Genomic DNA, 22160 nt, shown 5'->3' with positions numbered 1-22160 from the left:
ATGAAACAAGGGGGAATGAATCCCCTTAATTGTCCTCTTTAAGTCACGGCAAAGGGATAGGAAGAGGGAGAGAAAAGAAGGAAGGCAAGTTGCCTTTCTCTTGCTCTTTTCTTGCTTTCTTTTGGCTAGCTTTTACTCTCATCCTTATCATGAGTTTCCCTCCTTTGCTATCAATATTTCATTCCTATCCCAACTGGTTATTACCCATTAATCCTATCATATACATCATGAGAGGTTCAAGGTTCAATCCTTGACCACTCCCTATTTTTATTTCTTTTTATTTCTTTTTGGTTCAACATTCTACTAATATTTTTCTAAGGTAAATTCATCATTCTCATATTTATCTTAAAATCTTAGTGGGTGTTACACAAGGACTAGTAGTCATACTAATAGCCACATGAGAAAGTATATGACACTCATATAACGATCCATGATACTTTCTCATGGCGGGTCATTCAGTATACATTCTCCAATGCATACCCATGTGTCAACTTGATATCTCCATATCCATGACTTGTGAGATCAAGTCATCAAGTTGACCTACATGCTAGTCTCGTCGCATTAACATTGTCGCTAAATGTTAATACTCGACTAGGAATGATTAAGAGTAGTGTTCCCTATATCATCTCACTATCGGTTCAACTAACCGATTGATATAGGTAAGAAACCCTCTACTCAAAGATGCTATTATACTTAGTTATTTGACACCAATACGAGTAAGTATAATAACCAAAAACAAATGCCTTTATTTATATATACACGAATATGATACAATGAGTCCATACAACAATCATCAAATGATTGGCTCTAGGGCTCTAACTAACAGATGTTGCACCAAATCAGATTAATAGCAACGAAAAGAATTCCCAAAAAGGTAATAACACTAGTTTGGAATAAAGATGAAAAATTAAAAATCGACAAAGAAAAGGAAAGAAATTTGCACCCCCTATCTGATTGGTGGTTGCACCAAATCAGAGCGGTACTTGCTCTGATACCACTTGTTGGATCGTAGGGTTCGATAGAGGGGGGATGAATATTGAATTCAAAATATTCATAGAGTAAGTGTATAGTGGAAAAAGAATGAACAAAAAAGAAGTGACACAAGTAGGTTTTTTACTTGGTTTGGAGCTGTGTCGACTTCTACTCCAAGGCCCGCACACGAGAGTGCTTTCAATGGGCAATTCACTAGCAATTCAAAAATGTTTACAATTTAAAGTACACGAATGCTAATAAAGAAAATAATACTGACAAAAATGAAGAATAAAAAAGCAGAGTGTTGTCAACAGCGTCGCAGGAGCACCAGAGATCGAATTGAGAGTAGATGTTGGAGCTTCAGCCTTGACCCTCCTTATATAGGAGGTTAGGGCGCCTGGAACCTTCAGGGCGCCCTGAACATGACGTAGCCGAGCCAACCAAGGTGCTCTACGTGGCGAGGTGACGCTGAGGATAATTTTTTTCCCCCGGGCGCCCGGGCCCCAGTTTTCCAGAAGTTTTCTTCCTGCAAGAAAATGTTAGTCCGGAGGTAAATATATAATACATGTATCTTGCAAAATAAAATGTTAGCACAGTTCAAGTTTAACAAGTAGAGTATTAATTAGATTCCATCTCGCCGAGACTGGAATCTAGTCAAGATCTCGACTTAGAGTTCTGAAATGGTTCTAAGTCGGATCGGCGCCTAAGTTCCCTTCCCGGGAACGCATCCTCACAGTCACTCCCCTCTAGTGACTTACCTTCACTTACCTGCCAAACGTCAGTCAACCCTTTGACCCGTCTAGGCTTCGTGCTAGCTATCCGGTCAGCCCGTCGACCCATTTAGACTTTGTGCCAGCTATCCGGTCGGTCCATCGACGTAGCTGGGCTTCATGTCAAACATTAGGTCAGCCCGTCGACCTGTCTAGACTTCTCCTGCACACTCGATTAGAGTGTTAGATAACAACGAAACTAACTTAACCTATTTTGTCATTCATCAAAACTTGAGTTACACCGTTAGTGCTAACCGCACCAACAAGTTGTCAGTAACTCATTTAATTAATGGGCATTCGATATCTTAAACACAGGGAGAATAATGCACCCATGATAAGAAGGAGCCCATAATGTAATATGGGATTGGTGTGGTAGTTCAATAATAACTCTTTAGTGGTATGAGTTATTATTGATGAACTTGAGTTGGGTGTTCGGGGCGAACACAGGAAGCTCAAGCTCATCAGGAGGTAAAAACTAATTCCTCCTCTCGGTCCCTACTGTAGCCTCTATAAAGCATCGCGTTCACCCGTTTTGATTTTGCTTCTTACCCAAATGAGGGGTCGGCCATATCTTTGCTTGGTGCCCAAGCAAAGGGTCGACCAAGCCATGCTTGGTGCCCAAGCATGGAGTCAGCCATACAAGAAGAGAAAAGGAAGTTTTGTTGAAAACAAAATTTTGTTAAAATCTTTCCTTTTATAACTTTCTACAATGGATTAAAAGAGATATTTAATTTTGTTAAAATCTTTTCTTTTTTGTAGTTATCTACAATGGTTAAAAGAGAGATTTTAATTTTATTAAAATCTTTCCTTTTTTGTAGTTATCTACAATGGTTAAAAGAGAGATTTTAATTTTGTTAAAATCTTTCCTTTTTTGTAACCAACCATTATAGGAATAAAAGGAATATTTTGTTTAATACAAAACTTTGTTATAATCTTTCCTTTTTTAGCTATTTACAATGTTTAAAAGAGATATTTTAATTTTGTTAAAATCTTTCTTTTTTTGTAGTTATCTACAATGGTTAAAAGAGAGATTTTAATTTTGTTAAAATCTTTTCTTTTTTGTAGTTATCTACAATGGTTAAAAGAGAGATTTTAATTTTGTTAAAATCTTTCCTTTTTTGTAACCAACCATTATACGAATAAAAGGAAGATTTTGTTTAAAACAAAATTTTATTATAATCTTTCCTTTTATAGCTATTTACAATGGTTTAAAAGAGAGATTTTAATTTTGTTAAAAAAAATTCTTTTTTGTAACCATCTACAATAGCAAATAAAAGGAAATTTTATTAAAAACTTTCCTTATTAGCCACTAGCAAAGATTATAAAAGATGAGGAGGGGATGCTCTCTACAACACAACCTAAAGTTCTCTCTTCTATTTTCCTTGGTGGCCGACCCTTCTCTCTTTCCCTTTTTCCTTTCCCTTCTCCCTTTGTTTTCTTCTCCTAAGGCCAGCGACACATCAAGTTCCATCTTCTTGTGGCCGGTTTGCTTGGAGGGGAAGAAGAAGAGAAGGAAGTTTCCTATTTTGGCATTCCTTGGGTGGCCGAGATTTTTAGGCAAAGAAGAAGGTTCGGGTGGATTTCATCTTGGTAGATCGTCACCTACACGACGTCCAAGAGGAGGAGAGGAATACAATAGAAGATCAAGAGGTCTTTAGCTGCAAATAAAGGTATAACTAATTATTTGTTTCCGCTGCATAATTAGTTTGTGTTCTTTGTATGGATCCTGAAATGCCAACACAAGAGGCTATCGATTTTGTGTTTCAATTTTGTGTTTCTATTGTGGTCTGTATAGTTAAACCTAAGGTTATTGTAAGAAGTTTAAATATTCAATATCTTTGAAAGACTTTGTCTAGGAAGTGGTGGATGATCCCATACCCAAGAAGGTCGAGTGCCTCACCATGTTTAACTTGGAAGCCAATCTTTGAAATAGATATTTAATCAACTTCTGTAATATGATTTAACTTCTGAAAACACGTGAGTTGAACTTAGAGTAAAAATGTTAAGTTTCGTTTCCAATCCAAGTTTAACTTCTGAAGAACACATGAGTTGAACTTGGAGTAACAATGTTAAGTTTCATTTCCAATCCAAGTTTAACTTATGAAAAACACATGGTTTGAACTTGGAGTAAAAATGTTAAATTTCATTTCCAATCCAAGTTTAAGAACACATGGGTTGCTAGGAAAAGTTATGTGCTTGTACAAATTTTCGTACAGGGGAAACAGAACGGTATTCCAAGTAGCACCCAATAGTATAGGCTTAGGAAAAGTCAGTTTGGAATACCCAAAGATGGGAGTTGATTGAGAAACCAACTTAGTGTTTAATTAAATCAAACCTAAGTTATTAATCTTTATTAAATCCCAGTCTCTTTTTTTTTCCCCGTGCCCTACCTTCGTCAAAATCCTTCTTCTGCTCCCGATTCTTTCTCCTTCGTCGAGCTTGCGTCGCCGCCCTCTCCTCCCTTCCCCGACCCCTTCGCCTTCTTCCCCTTGTGACGCTGACAACCCTTCCTTCTCCTCTTCCCCTGTTGTTCCAGCGACGCCGAAGTCAGCATCCTTTCGTGCCCTAGCCACCACCGCCTCCTTCCTCTGCCCTAGTGTCGACCACCTTCTCCTGACCTAGCTCCCGATCGCCACCCGATCTTCTCTCGTCGCTTCCCTCTGCTCCGTTTTCGCCACCACAACAGCTTTAGAATTTCATTAGATAGGAGGTTACAGATCGGATTTGGGGGTAAGTTTTGATTGGTATTAGGTTAATAGGGATCGGATTTCATGTTCTGTTTAGATGTGGAGTTTGTTATGTGATCGAGCGTTCTTATCCATTGCTCACCAGGGGTATCCGGTTGTTGTATCTCAATCTGCTAGTGGTGTCTTCTTGGTCCCAACAGCTACACTTTCCGACAGCAACCATCCCTAGCTATGTAGAGGCTGTGAGTTGAGGTAAGGTACTTAATTTAGGTTGATTTAGGATTTCAGTAGCTAAGTGAAACATGAATCGTCACTAGAATTGATTTACGTTTAGACTTAAATCAAAATTATATAGTGTGTTGTCTAGGGTTAAGGAAACTAACCCTAGTTAACCAATGAGTTATATGTAGTTAGGGTTAATGATCATATTGATTAGGGTTTCCCTAACTAGTTTTGGGGATTTTAATTAGCTATTTAATTCATATGAATTTAGCTAAATAAAATATATATTTTGATTGATGCAGGACTTTGATTTCAGACGAGCGTCTCGACTTCGGATTATTTGATTTGATCTTCTTTTTAAGGTGGGTACTTCTGACTTATCTCTTGATATAGTCATGTTAGATATGCATAATAGTTTATTTCTAATGGTAATGATTATGTTTGCATCTACTTTGATATGCCATTATCTGGGTCTTGTTGTCTGCCTATATTCCTATCTGTTATGCATTCCTACTTATATTTTCTTTGATTGCCGCCATGTGTATCTCTGTTCATAGAAATAGTGACTTACATTGCCTACTGTGTAGTAGTCTTGTTGTTGTCATATCTGATTTGTGTACTTAGGTTTTGATACCTAGACCATAGTATGATTTATTTCTTTCTAGTGCATTTTATATTGAGGTGTATACTGTCAGTATCTACATGTTAGTGTCATGCACCATCTTGCATGATTTCATGCTGTTGATAGTCAGCTTCATTATTGTTGAGCGCATCACCAGTTACATCATCTGCACACACAACCACTCATGGGTTAGTGGTACATCAGGTAGGGTGTGTGCACTTTGCTCTGTAAGGGCTCCGCCGGTCTGCTCCTGGGTAGCGATGACTGCAGCATATAGCGGGCAGGGATCCCTCCCCTCTGATACAGGGAGATGAGAGCATAGGCTCGCCCGCTATGTTTGGGGTAGGAGGATAAGTGTACTCCGATAGCATTCTGTCCACTTGGTCACTCAGTAGCAGTGATGGCAGAGTGCACAGTTGTCATTGCCCTACCCACTCGGTCTCACCATCGCATGTGAGATGGCTGACAGGTGTCAGGGCTGACACATGTCATTTTTGCACCATATGCATAGATTGTATTTATTGTTTGTGATTGCCGCATTTTGGATGCTGCATTTGCTTGGGTTGCATATGTTTGACATGCATACAGGTGACATTTTGTATCTGGTATGACGACCCTATACATTTACATAGGAGGTCCTGGTGAGTACAGTTTTCTATAGCCCTTTTCAGTTGCATTTCCTTTTCTTGTTCAATAAACTGTACCGCATGATTATTGTTGTTAGTTATAACTTATTATGCATGTCTATCTAGCATCCGCTGAGTTGTTGAACTCACACCGTTGCTTTATATTTTTATTTTAGGTTGATGTCGTCAGGAGGTTCTAGTTACTTGTCCCCTTGCCGCAAGAACTTTCATTTTGGACTTTTGGTGTTCCATTTATTTGCCTTGAAACTAGGATCTAGACTTGGATTGGTTTGTACTCTAGATTTTGTGTGGTTTATATTTAAGTAATGTACTAGTTGGGTTTTTGTTTGCTTGGTGGATTTGTATTTGGTATGTTTTGCTACGCGCCTATCGGACAGGCAGAAGAGGTAAGTTTGGATGATATTTTCATTTTCTTTTGTATTGTGTTGACAGCCGGAGGCTGTTTTATTATAACTGCATCGATGGTTTTATTTTTGTTTGATATATATATACCAGCCATGTTGACTGATGAGTGTGAGCCCTGAGGGCCATGTATATAAGTCTCAGATTGTCACTCGTACTGGGGAGATGCTGCCGAAATTTCTTCGGGCAGGGACTACCTGGGGCATGCCAAATTATTTGGTATCAGAGCATGATTTTTCTGTTGGGTTCTTCGGGCCGCGAAAATAGCTTTTCGCGTCGCGGAAACCCCGAATCACCTAAAGTCGTAGATCCGTGCAAAGAAAAACCGAACGAAAATACGAGTACGAATTTCAAAGACTCTAGATCTACACTAGATGAGAGTTATACCTTCGAAGCGTCCCCTTTCGTGTTCCCGCTCGTCCAAGGAATTGTCGGATCTCTAGAGTATCAAAATAGATACTCCTCTAGAAGTATCCACACGAACACGTAGATGGAGAAAACACACAAAAGGTGTGCTAGCACCTTGTGTGGTCACGGCAAGAGGAGGAGAGGGAGAGAAAAAGCTTCAAGAGAAAGAAGGAAGAAGATGTAATGCCTTGAATGAAAATCAAATTTCATTCACCACTTTTGTGTGGCCGGCCACTCCATGGAGTGTAACTCCCATTCCACATTAATCACAATTAATGTGAAGCCATTAAGAGGTGTTGTGTAACTCCTATGATGTGGCACATCATGAAGATGTGGACCATTACCATTGGTCCACATCTTGCCACCTCACAATGATGTGGCAAATGAGTAACCTCCACTCATTTAATGTGGCCAACCCACATTAAATGCAATGGAGGCTTGTAACCTCCATGAGGTGGCAAAGAAAGATGATGTGGAACAACACTATTGGTCCACATCTTGCCACCTCACTCATGATGTGGTAAAGAGTCAAGTCAAACTTGACTCTTCCTCTTCCTCTCTAGTCAAGTCAAACTTGACTCAATCTCTCTCATGGTTGATCTAATCTAACCATTTGATTCAAGCCAACTTAATATAATGAATCTAATTCATTAAATTAAATTGATCTATTGAGTCATAATCTAAATTAGACTCAATAAATACATGAATCAACTTGAGTCTAACTCAATTAGCCCAATTTGGATTACTCTTAATCCAATTTGATTCATCAAATGAATCTAATCCTCTTGGTTCATCGTATGAACCAAATCTCCATCTAATTGTCCTTAGTGTGTGACCCTATAGGTTCTTGTAATGTTGGCAATGCCCCTAAACTCATTTAGGAGCATAAGTAATGAGCGGTATCTAGCAACACATCATTACTACCCAAGTTACAAGAATGTTGAGATCCAACATCACCTTGTGACTACTAATTGTGACTCCTCACAATATGTGACATTGTCCTTCTATCCTAGACATCTAGATTGATCAATGTGAGGCATAGACCGTGTCATCCTCTAATCAATCTAAATCTTGAACTCCAAGTAGACTCACTTAATCAAATGAGCTCAACATCTCATGTTGACTCACTTGGGCATGGCCATGCACTTCGTGGTCTAACTCTATCAAGAATATTGATGTCGCTCCCGTCATATGGGAGGGATAGATCCCATCTACATCACTCACATCCCTCTGCATAATTTGTTACATACCCAGTAATCGCCTTTATAGTCCACCCTGTTACGGGTGACGTTTGACGAAACCAAAGTACATAACTCCTTATGTAGGGATCAATGGTGACTTCAGGTCAAAGGACTAATAGTCATACTAATAGCCACACGATAAAGTATATGACACTCATATAACGATCCATGATACTTTCTCATGGCGGGTCATTCAGTATACATTCTCTAATGCATACCCATGTGTCAGCTTGATATCTCTATATCCATGACTTGTGAGATCAAGTCATCGAGCTGACCTACATGCTAGTCTTATTGTATTAACATTGTCCCTGAATGTTAATACTCGACTAGGAATGATTTAGAGTAGTGTTCCCTATATCATCTCACTATCGATTTAACCAATCAATTGATATAGGTAAGAAACCTTCTACTCAAGGATGTTACTATACTTATTTTATCTGGCACTAATACAAATAAGCATAATAACCAAACAAATGCCTTTATTAATATACAAGAATATGATACAATGAGTCCATACAATCATCAAATGATTGGCTCTAGGGCTCTAACTAACAATCTCCCACTAGCACTAGTGCCAATCAGTATAGACTCTAAGGCCTAATGACCTATTGTGACCATCATGCTTTCTCTGTGCCAAAGCCTTGGTCAAGGGATCTGCGATGTTAGCCTCTGTAGGTACTCTGCAAATCTTCACATCTCCTCTATCGATAATCTCTCGAATGATATGGAAGCGCCGTAGTATATGCTTGGTCCGCTGGTGTGAGCGAGGTTCCTTCGCCTGTGCTATAGCTCCATTGTTGTCACAATAGAGCTCAATGGGGTCAAGAATGTTGAACCACCCCAAGTTCAGTGATGAACTTGCGGATCCAAACGCCTCCTTCGCTGCCTCGATGCAGCAATGTACTCGGCTTCTGTCTGTATCCTGCTTCGAACTCTTCCAGCTGACAGCACCACCATTAATGCAAAATACGAACCCCGACTGCGATCTATAGTCATCCTGGTCGGTCTGAAAGCTAGCATCATTGTAACCCTTTACAGCTAGCTCATCATTGCCTCCATATATCAAGAAATATTCTTTAGTCCTTCTTAAGTACTTATGAATATTCTTGACCGTTATCCAGTGACTTTCACCTGGATCTGACTAGTATATGCTCGTCATGCTCAAAGCATACGAGACATCAGGTCGAGTACATAGCATGACGTACATGATCGATCCTATGGCTGAGGCATAAGGGATCTGATCCATGCGATCTCTCTCCTCTCTATAAGAGGGATCTTGAGTATTCGAAAGACTCACGCCATGTGACATCGGCAGAAATCCCTTCTTGGAATTCTGCATGGCAAACCGAAGGAGTACCTTGTCAATGTATGTACTCTGACTTAGGCCAAGCAATCTCTTAGATCTATCTCTATAGATCTGTATCCCTAGAATGCGGGATGCCTCACCTAAGTCCTTCATTGAGAAGCAACTCCCTAGCCAGGTCTTGACAGACTGAAGCATAGGGATGTCCTTCCCAATGAGCAGTATGTCATCCACATACAATATGTGGAAGACAACTATGTCCCCTACAACCTTCTTGTAGACACAAGGCTCATCTTCGTTCTTGATGAAACCAAACTGTTTGATCGCATCATCGAATCGAAGATTCCAGCTCCGAGAAGCTTGCTTTAGTCCATAAATAGACCTATGTAGCTTGCATACTCTGCTAGTATGCTGTGGATCTACAAAACCCTCAGGTTGTGTCATGTACACATCCTCGAGTAGGTTTCCATTCAGAAATGCGGTTTTGACATCCATCTACCATATCTCATAGTCATGGTAGGCTGCAATAGCAAGCATGATCCGAATGGACTTAAACATCACCATTGGAGAAAAGGTTTCATCATAGTCAATACCATGAATCTGCTTGAAACCTTTAGCTACCAAGCGACCTTTATAGATAAGTCCATCCATGTCAGTCTTTCTCTTAAAGACCCACTTACACCCAATGGGTTTTACCCCATCAGGTGGATCAACCAAAGTCCATACTTGGTTGGTGTACATGGATTCCATCTCAGATCTCATGGCCTCTAGCCATTTCTCGAAATCTGGTCTCATCACAGCTTCTTGATAGGTGGTGGGCTCATCCTCTATGAGCACAATGTCATCATGGTCAGACAAGAGAAATGAGTATCTCTCAGGCTGACGACGTACCCTATCAGACCTGCGAAGAGGTATGTCTACTTGAACCGGTTGTTGTTCCTCAACTCCTTGTGGAACAACATCATCCACAACACTTTGTGGTTCCAGTTCAATTTCCATCGAGGCATCAGTGCTATTGCTCGTATCTTGAACTTCTTCAAGATCGAACGCGCTCCCACTAGTCTTTCTAGAAACAAGGTCCCTTTCTAGAAAGACCCCAGTCTTTTCCACAACTACCTTGTGTTGACTGGGAATGTAGAAGTAATATCCCTTAGTTTCCTTGGGATATCCAATAAAGTAGAACTTGTCGGATTTGGGTCCTAATTTGTCTGAGACTTGACGTCTAACGTAAGCCTCACAACCCCAAATCCTCATGAAAGATACCTGGGCATCTCTCCCAGTCCATATCCTATATGGTGTCTTTATCACTGCCTTGGATGGAACTCGGTTGAGTATAAAAGCTACCATGTCTAGAGCATAGCCCCAAAGGTATGTCGGAAGATCAGTGTGACTCATCATAGACCGTACCATATCTAATAAGGTACGATTCCTCCTTTCGGGCACACCATTCCACTGTGGTGTTCCAGGAGGAGTGAGTTGGGATAGAATCCCACACTCAGCTAAATAGTCACGAAACTCATGGCTTAAGTATTCACCACCTCGAGATGATCGAAGTATTTTAATACTCTTGCCAAGCTGGTTCTGTACTTCATTCTTGAATTTTTTGAACTTTTCAAAGGATTCGGACTTATGTGTCATCAAGTACACATAACCATATCTACTGAAATCATCAGTAAATGTGATGAAGTACCTATAACCGCCTCTAGCAACATTGAAAGGGCCACATACATCACTATGTATGAGTCCTAACAAATCAGTTGCTCTCTCGCTGTGCCCACTAAAGGGAGTCTTGGTCATCTTGCCTCGTAGGCATGACTCGCATATCTCATATGATTCAAAATCAAATGAGTCCAGCAAACCATCCTTATGGAGCTGGGATAAGCGCTTGTCATTTATATGACCTAAGCGACAGTGCCAGAGATAGGTGTGGTTCATATCATTCAATTTGAACCTCTTGGTACTCACGTTATAGATAGGGCTCTCAAGGTGTAGAATATAGAGTCCGTTCATCAGAGGTGCACTACAATAGAACATATCGTTTAAATAGACAGAACAACATTTGTTCTTTATTATAAACGAAAATCCTTTCTTGTCCAAACAAGAAACTGAAATTATGTTCTTAGTCAAGGCAGGCACATAACAACAATCATCTAATTCTAATACAATCCCAGAGGGAAGAGATAGATGATAAGTTCCTACAGCAATAGCAGCAACTCGTGCTCCATTGCCTACTCGTAGGTCTATCTCACCCTTCGTCAATGCCCTGCTATTTCTCAGCGCTTGTACATTAGTACAAATGTGCAAAGCACATCCGGTATCTAATACCCACGATGAAGAAATAGAGAGGTTGACTTCTATAACATGTATACATGAAGTAGAAATCTTATTTCTCTTTTTCTTAAGATCTTCCAGGTATTCTTTGGAGTTCCTCTTCCAGTGCCTTGCTTGTCCTTGATATAGGTGACAAAGATGTTCAACCATATCGAAAGCACCCATCAACTCATGTTGCTTCTGAAGCTCAGAGTTCATAGTCGCGAGCATAAGACAGGACACATCTAATGCGTCATCTTGATGCTTCTTGTAAGCATCTTGGTCTGCTCGCGTGGCAGTGGTAGGAGGAGCCTCCGGAATGGGCTGCTCCAGAACGTACAGTTTACATTCTTGGGTGAGAACTATTCTCAGGTATCTGTACCAGTCCAGGAAATTTGCTCCGTTGAGCTTGTCCTTCTTAAGGACAGATCGCAGAGAGAAAGTGTTCGTATTCGACGTCATGGTTATCTACAACAGAAAATTTGCAGAAATAAATATCATATTCTTTTAAAATCATTTAATTAGGCCTTTAACTAAATGATGCTCCCACTGAATACTATAATTCTTGTGGGACAAGATCCACATCATATTAACCCTTGAGTTAGCTTTGGCTAATATGCCAAAGGCTTAGTATGATCGGTACGTAACGATTACCAATTACATCTCTATGCAACTCTTGTTTATAGGATAAAATCTGGATTTATATTAAAACTCGAGTTAGCTTTTGCTAATACGCCCGAGAGTTAATATAGATGTGATTTTGACCTATCTTTTCCAACCGTTGGAAGAATGCCTATAGTTGAGTCGATCTAACCGAGAAACTAGGAATACTCAATCTAATTGAGTTTGTATTCACCCATGCGTTGATAGGCGGGACCAAGATTGTTCCTCCGTACCCTACCAAGATAATATGTATTGTTCTGCTTTGGCAGATTCAACAATACATGTGATCGAGGTAGTGATAGGTATCACGGCACGGTTAGGCATTAGAGTTGGTTCGATCGAGATTTAATCTAATCGAAAAGGATGCATCTTGTGCACGACTTAGATCTAATCTAATCGCAAGGGTGCATCATGTGCACGACTTCGATCTAATCTAATCGTAAGACACTAATTAATTAATTACTTATTAAACATGCATCATATACATAAGCAATTAACTAATTAATCTATTTGTGATTTAGTCATGGCCCTACTATGATCTTCTCAAGCCAATGAGAAGATCAAATGGTCAACCTAGGGTCAACAGCTTCTCCAAGCTCCTCCCTTTGGCCACCTTGTGTTGCTCGTGCCCGCCTCGGAACTCCGTCTCGTGTGGACCCTCCACCGCTCCAATTTTTACATTAAAATTTGAAACTCGAGTTACATTCGAGTCTAAATCTAATTTACAACAAGAATATAAGAGAAGGCACGACGCGCAGGTCGCGAATATAATACAACACTTGCAAACACATAACGGCACGCAGGCCATATTATGAATTACAACACAATCCAATCACATTGGGTTTTTGGGCCATGACTATCACAAAATTAATATATAATTCAAAATTATATATTTTCATAATTTTCTGTAATTTTAAAATTAATTTTTACAATTTTACGAGTAAAATTTCCCGGCGGACCCGTTTAGCGCGGAACGGATCCCCTTGCAGGGCCAGGGGCAGCGCCCCTACCCGCGATCTAACCATCGCGAGGGTTCCTTTGCGATCCAACAACGCATAAACCCGCTGTCCCAAAACGATTTGGGCTGAGACATTGCCGTTTTGGAAAAATCTTCCCGGCGGGTTCGTTTTTAGCGATTTCGGGTGCGATCGCGGAGCAAATCCCCTTGCGGGGTTAGGGACAGTACCCCTACCCACGATCTAACCATCGTGAGTTGCTCCTTTGCGATTTAATGACACCCAAGCCCGCTGTCCCAAATGGATTTGGGGCAAAACGAAGCCGTTTTGGAAAAATCTTTCCGGTAGCCGAAGCCTACAAGTGCCGAGACACTTGTGCTTCGCTTCTACGGAAAAATTACCCATAAAAACTATAAAAATCATAATTTTACAGAAAATTACAGAAAATTTAGTTTTCATAAAACCAAAAATCAAACTCGTACAAGCCTTGCACGTGGCTCTGATACCACTGTTGGGTTCTTTGGGCCGCGAAAACCGCTTTTCGCATCGCGGAAACCCCGAATCACCCAAAGCCGTAGATCCGTGCAAAGAAAAACCGAACGAAAATATGAGTACGAGTTTCAAAGACTCTAGATCTACACTAGATGAGAGTTATACCTTCGAAGCGTGCCCTTTCGTGTTCCCGCTCGTCCAAGGAATTGTCGGATCTCTAGAGTATCAAAATAGATACTCCTCTAGAAGTATCCACACGAATACGTAGATGGAGAAAACACACAAAAGGTGTGCTAGCACCTTGTGTGGTCACGGCAAGAGGAGGAGAGGGAGAGAAAAAGCTTCAAGAGGAAGAAGGAAGAAGATGTAATGCCTTGAATGAAAATCAAATTTCATTCACCACTTTTGTGTGGCCGGCCACTCCATGGAGTGTAACTCCCATTCCACATTAATCACAATTAATGTGAAGCCATTAAGAGGTGTTGTGTAACTCCTATGATGTGGCACATCATGAAGATGTGGACCATTACCATTGGTCCACATCTTGCCACCTCACAATGATGTGGCAAATGAGTAACCGCCACTCATTTAATGTGACCAACCCACATTAAATGCAATGGAGGCTTGTAACCTCCATGAGGTGGCAAAGCAAGATGATGTGGAACAACACTATTGGTCCACATCTTGCCACCTCACTCATGATGTGGTAAAGAGTCAAGTCAAACTTGACTCTTCCTCTTCCTCTCTAGTCAAGTCAAACTTGACTCAATCTCTCTCATGGTTGATCTAATCTAACCATTTGATTCAAGCCAACTTAATATAATGAATCTAATTCATTAAATTAAATTGATCTATTGAGTCATAATCTAAATTAGACTCATTAAATACATGAATCAACTTGAGTCTAACTCAATTAGCCCAATTTGGATTACTCTTAATCCAATTTGATTCATCAAATGAATCTAATCCTCTTGGTTCATCGTATGAACCAAATCTCCATCTAATTGTCCTTAGTGTGTGACCCTATAGGTTCTTGTAATGTTGGCAATGCCCCTAAACTCATTTAGGAGCATAAGTAATGAGCGGTATCTAGCAACACATCATTACTACCCAAGTTACAAGAATGTTGAGATCCAACATCACCTTGTGACTACTAATTGTGACTCCTCACAATATGTGACATTGTCCTTCTATCCTAGACATCTAGATTGATCAATGTGAGGCATAGACCTTGTCATCGTCTAATCAATCTAAATCTTGAACTCCAAGTAGACTCACTTAATCAAATGAGCTCAACATCTCATGTTGACTAACTTGGGCATGGCCATGCACTTCGTGGTCTAACTCTATCAAGAATATTGATGTCGCTCCCGTTATATGGGAGGGATAGATCTCATCTACATCACTCACATCCCTCTGCATAATTTGTTACATACCCAATAATCGCCTTTATAGTCCACCCTGTTACGGGTGACGTTTGACGAAACCAAAGTACATAACTCCTTATGTAGGGATCCATGGTGACTTCAGGTCAAAGGACTAATAGTCATACTAATAGCCACATGAGAAAGTATATGACACTCATATAACGATCCATGATACTTTCTCATGGCGGGTCATTCAGTATACATTCTCTAATGCATACCCATGTGTCAGCTTGATATCTCTATATCCATGACTTGTGAGATCAAGTCATCGAGCTGACCTACATGCTAGTCTTATTGTATTAACATTGTACCTGAATGTTAATACTCGACTAGGAATGATTTAGAGTAGTGTTCCCTATATCATCTCACTATCGATTCAACCAATCAATTGATATAGGTAAGAACCTTCTACTCAAGGACGTTACTATACTTATTTTATCTGGCACTAATACAAATAAGCATAATAACCAAACAAATGCCTTTATTAATATACAAGAATATGATACAATGAGTCCATACAATCATCAAATGATTGGCTCTAGGGCTCTAACTAACAATTTCAAGTTAATCTAGGTATTTTTGGATATATACAGATTTTCATCAATTTTTATGTTTCGAAGTTTTGAGGTATTTTTAGACAAGGTTATATTTGGGGACTTGGCAGTGACGAAACATCTCCAGACAACAAACAGGTATGATGATTATTTTTATAATTTTTGTTCTTGTATTATTACCGGGGTAATAAATTTAAACAGATATGAGGCGAGGTACACGTTCTCCCGTGCTGAGACATGGTGCAGGATGGCCATGCAAGAGAGCGTTGGAATCTCTGGCAACAGAGTTGCCAGAGAGGTCTGCTGGGATTGAGCCTGTTAGTCAGGGACAGACTCCTTATGGTACTGCGGACACGTCGGGCTCTCGGATCCCAACGGTTCTTTCTTCGGAGTTACCCACACCTATAGTATCCACTGTACCACCAGCTGCACCCTCTGCGACATACTCAGCCCCTCCACCAACATTGCCTGCTACTACATACCCGACACCGCCGCCACCTGTGCCTGCTACGGCATATCTGGCACCAGCAGCACCAGTTACACCTATGCCTACTGCACACTCAGAACCCGCACCACCAGTGTCAGTTGCTCCTTGTCCGGTACCACCACCTACCTTACCTCCAGCCACTCCTACACATATTGACCCTGCAGTGCCACCAGCGGTACATGTCCCGGCTTATGCAGCAGCACTAGGGGTACCTCCCCCGGCCTATCCAGCAGTACCACTAGTAGTACCAACTCTAGTGGTTCCGCCAGTTCCTGCGGTGATCCCTACTCACCCTACTGATATGGTTGCAACACGAGCTTGGATCCCAGCTTTCACAGAGTCGATGAAGAGCAGATTCATGCTATTACGCGGAGAGACCGATACAAGTGTGGCTCAGTCTTGGATAGAGACCTTGGAGCGGACTTTTTTCTATATGGATTTCTCCGAGTGGGAGAAGGCAAAGCTACCTGCTTACCATTTACGGGACAAGGCCGACATCTGGTGGGATACACAGCGCTTGATTATAGGTGAGCAGCACATCACTTGGGTGAAATTTAGAGAGGCTTTTGAGAGCCAGTACTTTCCACGGTCATATCTGTTGGAACCCCAAGGTTGTTTTGGTGTGATCAACAAGTTAAGTTAGGTCCTGTGTGTTTCTAACCTTGTGTCTAAGTGTGCAGGAGCTTAGGAGCACAGGTAGTCGAGCAGAAAATGCAGCTAGCGAGAAGGACGACAGTCCGAGGGACGAGGTGCTGCGGAAGAGTACACCGGCGGACGAGAAGGAAGCGTGCGATGGTTCCGAGGGACGAAAGCCTGAGCGAAAGATTGCTCGAGGAGTTAGAGACGCAGCTAGCGAGAAGGATGAAATGTGGTGCGTCCGAGGGACGAAGACTGTGGATGAGTACAATGGTGGACGAGAAGGAAACACACGGCGATTCTGAGGGACGAGAAGCCGGAGGGAAGCCTGCTCGAGAAGACCGGAAGTTGGGTTCGGGTGAGCCCTTTTCCGGATGGCAGAGATCACCCAAGCGAACGGATCCGGAGTAGAAAACCCGGACCGAGCCGAACTGAACTGGAGGAGAGGTCCTGGATGAAAAAGTCAACCACTGTTGACCTTTTGGCTCCGGGGTGCCCTGAGCAGCCCGGGGCGCCCGGAACCCTTCCAGGCGCCCTGACCAGAGTTTTTTACCAGATTACGTCAAACGCGATCTGAACGTTGGGGATAAAGTTTTATCCCCCTAGGCCGCCCGGAACTCCTTCCAGGCGCCCTGACCAAGGCTATAAATATAGCCTTGGTCAAGAAGCTCATCATCAGTTCAGAAATTGTAACAACACTTGTGTGCTTCCACTGCTTAGATTAGCTTCTTTCTTTCTGTGCCTACACTACTGTAAACGAGGCTTCTCCATCTGAAGGAGTTCTTAGTGCGACCATCTGTTAGTTAGAGCCCTAGAGCCAATCATTTGATGATTGTTGTATGGACTCATTGTATCATATTCTTGTATATAAATAAAGGCATTTGTTTATGGTTATTATGCTTACTTGTATTGGTGCCAAATAACTAAGTATAATAGCGTCCTTGAGTAGAAGGTTCTTACCTATATCAATCGGTTAGTTGAATCGATAGTGAGATGATATAGGGAACACTACTCTTAATCATTCCTAGTCAAGTATTAGCATTCAAATACAATGTTAATGCAACGAGACTAGCATGTAGATCAACTCGATGACTTGATCTCACAAGTCATGGATATGGGGATATCAAGTTGACACATGAGTATGCATTGGAGAATGTATACTAAATGACCCGCCATGAGAAAGTATCATGGATCGTTATATGAGTGTCATATACTTTCTCATGTGGCTATTAGTATGACTACTAGTCCTTGGACCTGAAGTCACTATGGTTCCCTACATAAGGAGTTACGTACTTTGGCTTCATCAAACGTCACCCGTAACTAGGTGGACTATAAAGGTGATTACTGGGTATGTAAAAAATTATACAGAGGGATGTGAGTGATGTAGAGCGGATCTATCCCTCCTATATGACGGGAGTGACATAGATATTCTTGATAGAGTGAGACCACTAAGTGCATGGCCATGCCCAAATGAGTCAATATGAGATATTGAGCTCATTTGATTGAGTGAGTCTACTTGGGATTCAAGATTTAGATTGATTAAAGGATGACACAGTCTTTGCCTCATATTGATCAATCTAGATGTCTAGGATAGAAGGACAATGTCATATATTGTGAGGAGTCACAATTAGTAGTCACAAGGTGATGTTGGATCGCAACATTCTTATAACTTGGGTAGTAATGATGTGTTGCTAGATACCGCTCATTACTTATGCTTCTAAATGGGTTTAGGAGCATTGCCAACGTTATAAGAACCTATAGGGTCACACACATAGGGAAATTAGATGGAGATTAGGTTCATTTGATGAACCTAAAGGATTAGGTTCATGTGATGAACCAAATTGGATTAAGAGTAATCCAAATTGAGCTAATTGAGTTGGACTCAATTTGGTTCATGTGTTAAGTGAGTCTAATTTGGACTTAGACTCATTTAATTAATTTAATTCAATAAATAGAGATTCATTAAATTAAAATTGACTTGAACCAATGGTTGGATTAGATCAACCAAGGGAGAGAAGTGGTCAAGTTTGACTTGACTTAAGTAGGAAGATGAAGAGTCAAGTTTTGACTTGACTTTGACTTGACCAATGCCACATCATCAAGGCTTCTTCATTTGCTCAAGTTTGACTTGACCAAATGTCACCTCATGGAGGAGATCAAGAGACTTGACTCTTGATATTCCATGGGGATTACAAGCCATGAAGTGGCCGACCACTTTTAGTGTGGAATGATTTGATTTTCATTCAAGGCAATTCATTTCTTCTTCTTCCCCTCAAGGTTTCTTCTCTCCCTCTCCTCCTCCTTGCCGTGACCATCAAAGGTTCTAGCACACCTTTGGTGTGGTTTTTCTCCATCTCTTGTTTGTGTGGATACACATAGAGGAGTATCTACTTTGATACTCTCGAGATCCGGCGAACCTAGGACGAGCGGGATTACGTGAAGGGCTTCGCATCAAGGGTAACCTCTTTATCTTGTAGATCTAAAGTAGATCTAGGCTTAGAAAACATGTATATGAAATTTTATTTCTTCACACGGATCCGTGGCATGGGGATTTCGGGGTTTCAGTAATGCAAAAAGCGATTTTTGCGGCCCGAAAAACCCAACAGTGGTATCAGAGCCACATGCGAAGCGCGTACATGTTTTAATTTGTATTTTTATGAAAATTATAGATCTGCAACTTTCTGTGTATTTATGATTTTTATAGTTTTTTATGGGTATTTTTCTCGTAGAAGCGAAGCACAAGTGTTTAGACACTTGTAGGCTTAGACTACCGAGAAAATATTTCCGAAACGGCAAGGTTTCTCCCCAAATCGTTTTGGGACAGCGGACTAAGGTGCTGTAGGATCGCTTAGAAACACTCATGATGGTTATATTGCGGGTAGGGGTGATGCCCCTGACCCCGCAAGGGGATTCGTTCTGTGATTGCGCCCGAAAATCGCTAAATGGCACCGCCGGGAATTTTTACTCATAAAAATTATAAAAATTGTAAGAAAAATTATAGAAATTTATAGAAATTACATAATTTAGAATTATGTATTATTTTGTGATGGTCATGGCCCAAAAGACCCAATTAGATTGGAAATTTGTGTTGTAATTCATATTATGGTCTGCGTGTCATTTTCTGTGATGTGCGTGTTGTATATGATACGCGACCTGCGCGTCGTGCCTTTCCTATTTTATGTTCCTATTGTAAATAGTTTAGACTCGAATATAACTCGAGTTTCACCTTTGTAATGTACAAATTGGAGCGGTGGAAGATCCACTCAAGACGGAGTTACGAGGAGGGCGCGAGCAACACAAGGTGGTCAAAGGAAGGAGCTTGAGAAGTTGTTGACCTTAGGTTGACCATCCGATCTTCTCATTGGCTTGAGAAGATCATAGTAGGGTCATGATTAATCACAAAATATTTAATTAATTACTTGTGTGTGTATATGTGATGCATGCTAGAATAGTAATTAATTAACGCCTTAACGATCAGATTAGATCTAAATCGCGTACATGATGCGCCCTAATGATTAGATTAGATCTAAATCATGTATATGATACACCTCGTCGATTAGATTAGATCTCAATCGTGTCAACTCGTAATGCCTACCATGCCGTGATACCTATCACTACCTCGATCACATGTTGTTGTTGAATCTGCCAAAGCAGAGCAACACATATTATCTTGGTAGGGTACGGAGGGACAATCTTGGTCCCACCTATCAACGCATGGTGAGTACAACTAATTAGATTGAGTAACTAGTTAACTCAATTGGATCGAGTTTAACTATAGGCATTTTCCAATAGTTGGTAGATAGGTCAAAATCACGGTTATATTAACTCTTGGGCGTATTAGCCAAAGCTAACTCAAGTTTTAATATAAATATGGATCTTGATCCTATAAACAAGAGTTGCATAGAGATGTAATTGGTAATTAGTTACCTACCGATCATACTAAGTCTTGGGCGATTTAGCCAAAGCTAACTCAAGGCGTAGTATGATGTGGATCTTGTCCCACATGAATTATAGAATTTAGTGGGAGCATCATTTAATTAAAAGGCCTAATTAAATGATTACTAGAATATGATATTTATTTATTTTCTGTATTTTTCTGTTGTAGATTACCATGACGTCAAATATGAACTCTTTCTCCCTGCGTTCCGTCCTTGAGAAGGACAAGCTCATCGGAGCAAATTTCCTGGACTGGTACAGGAACCTGAGAATCGTTCTCACACAAGAACGTAAACTGACGTTCTTGAGCAGCCCATTCCGGAGGCACCTCCTGCCACTGCCACGCGAGCTGACCGTGATGCTTACAAGAAGCATCAAGATGACGCATTGGATGTGTCATGTCTTATGCTCGCGACCATGAACTCTGAGCTTCAGAAGCAACACGAGTTGATGGGTGCTTATGATATGGTTGAACATCTTCATCAACTATATCAAGGACAAGCGAGGCACGAGAGATTCAAGATCTCTAAGGCACTGTTTCAATGCAAGATGCAAGATGGGACTCCCGTAGGCCCATATGTACTCAAAATGATTGGGTGCATAAAAAACCTACAGAGGTTGGGATTCCCACTTGGCCAAGAGCTGGTCACTGATCTGATCTTGCAATCCTTGCCAGATAGTTGTAGTCAATTCGTTCTAAATTATAACATGAACGAAATTGACAAGCCACTGCCTGAGCTGCTTAGCATGTTGAGAACTGCTGAGCTCAACCTTAAGAAAGTTAAGCCCAACTCTATTCTGATGGTTCAGAAATATAAGGGCAAGGGCAAGCCCAAAGGCAAAGGAAAGTCCCAAGCCAAGGGCAAGGGCAAGGCACTGAAACCCAAAGGAGGGGTCGCCAAGGATGCTACCTGCTTCCACTGCGGTCAGACCAGGCACTGGAAGAGGAACTGCAAAGTGTACCTGGAAGATCTTAAGAAGAAGAGAAGTGAGACTTCCACTTCAAGTATCTATGTTATAGAAGTCAATCTATCTATTTCTTCATCATGGGTATTAGATACCGGATGTGCTTCTCACATTTGTACTAATGTGCAGGCGCTGAGAAATAGTAGGGCATTGACGAAGGGCGAGGTGGACCTACGTGTAGGCAATGGAACATGGGTTGCTGCTGTTGCTGTAGGAACTTATCATCTATCTCTACCTTCTGGGCTTGTATTAGAATTAGATGAATGTTGTTATATGCCTGCTTTAACTAAGAACATAATTTCAGTTTCTTGTTTGGACAAGAAGGTTTTTCATTTATTATAAAGAACAAATGTTGTTCAGTTTATTTAAATGAAATGTTCTATTGTAGTGCACCTCTGATAAACGGACTCTATATTCTAGACCTTGAGAACCCTATCTATAACATTAGTACCAAGA

Source organism: Zingiber officinale, chromosome 2A (genome assembly GCF_018446385.1).
Source record: "Zingiber officinale cultivar Zhangliang chromosome 2A, Zo_v1.1, whole genome shotgun sequence".
Classification (NCBI taxonomy): domain Eukaryota; kingdom Viridiplantae; phylum Streptophyta; class Magnoliopsida; order Zingiberales; family Zingiberaceae; genus Zingiber; species Zingiber officinale.
This window is presented reverse-complemented; position numbering follows the sequence as displayed.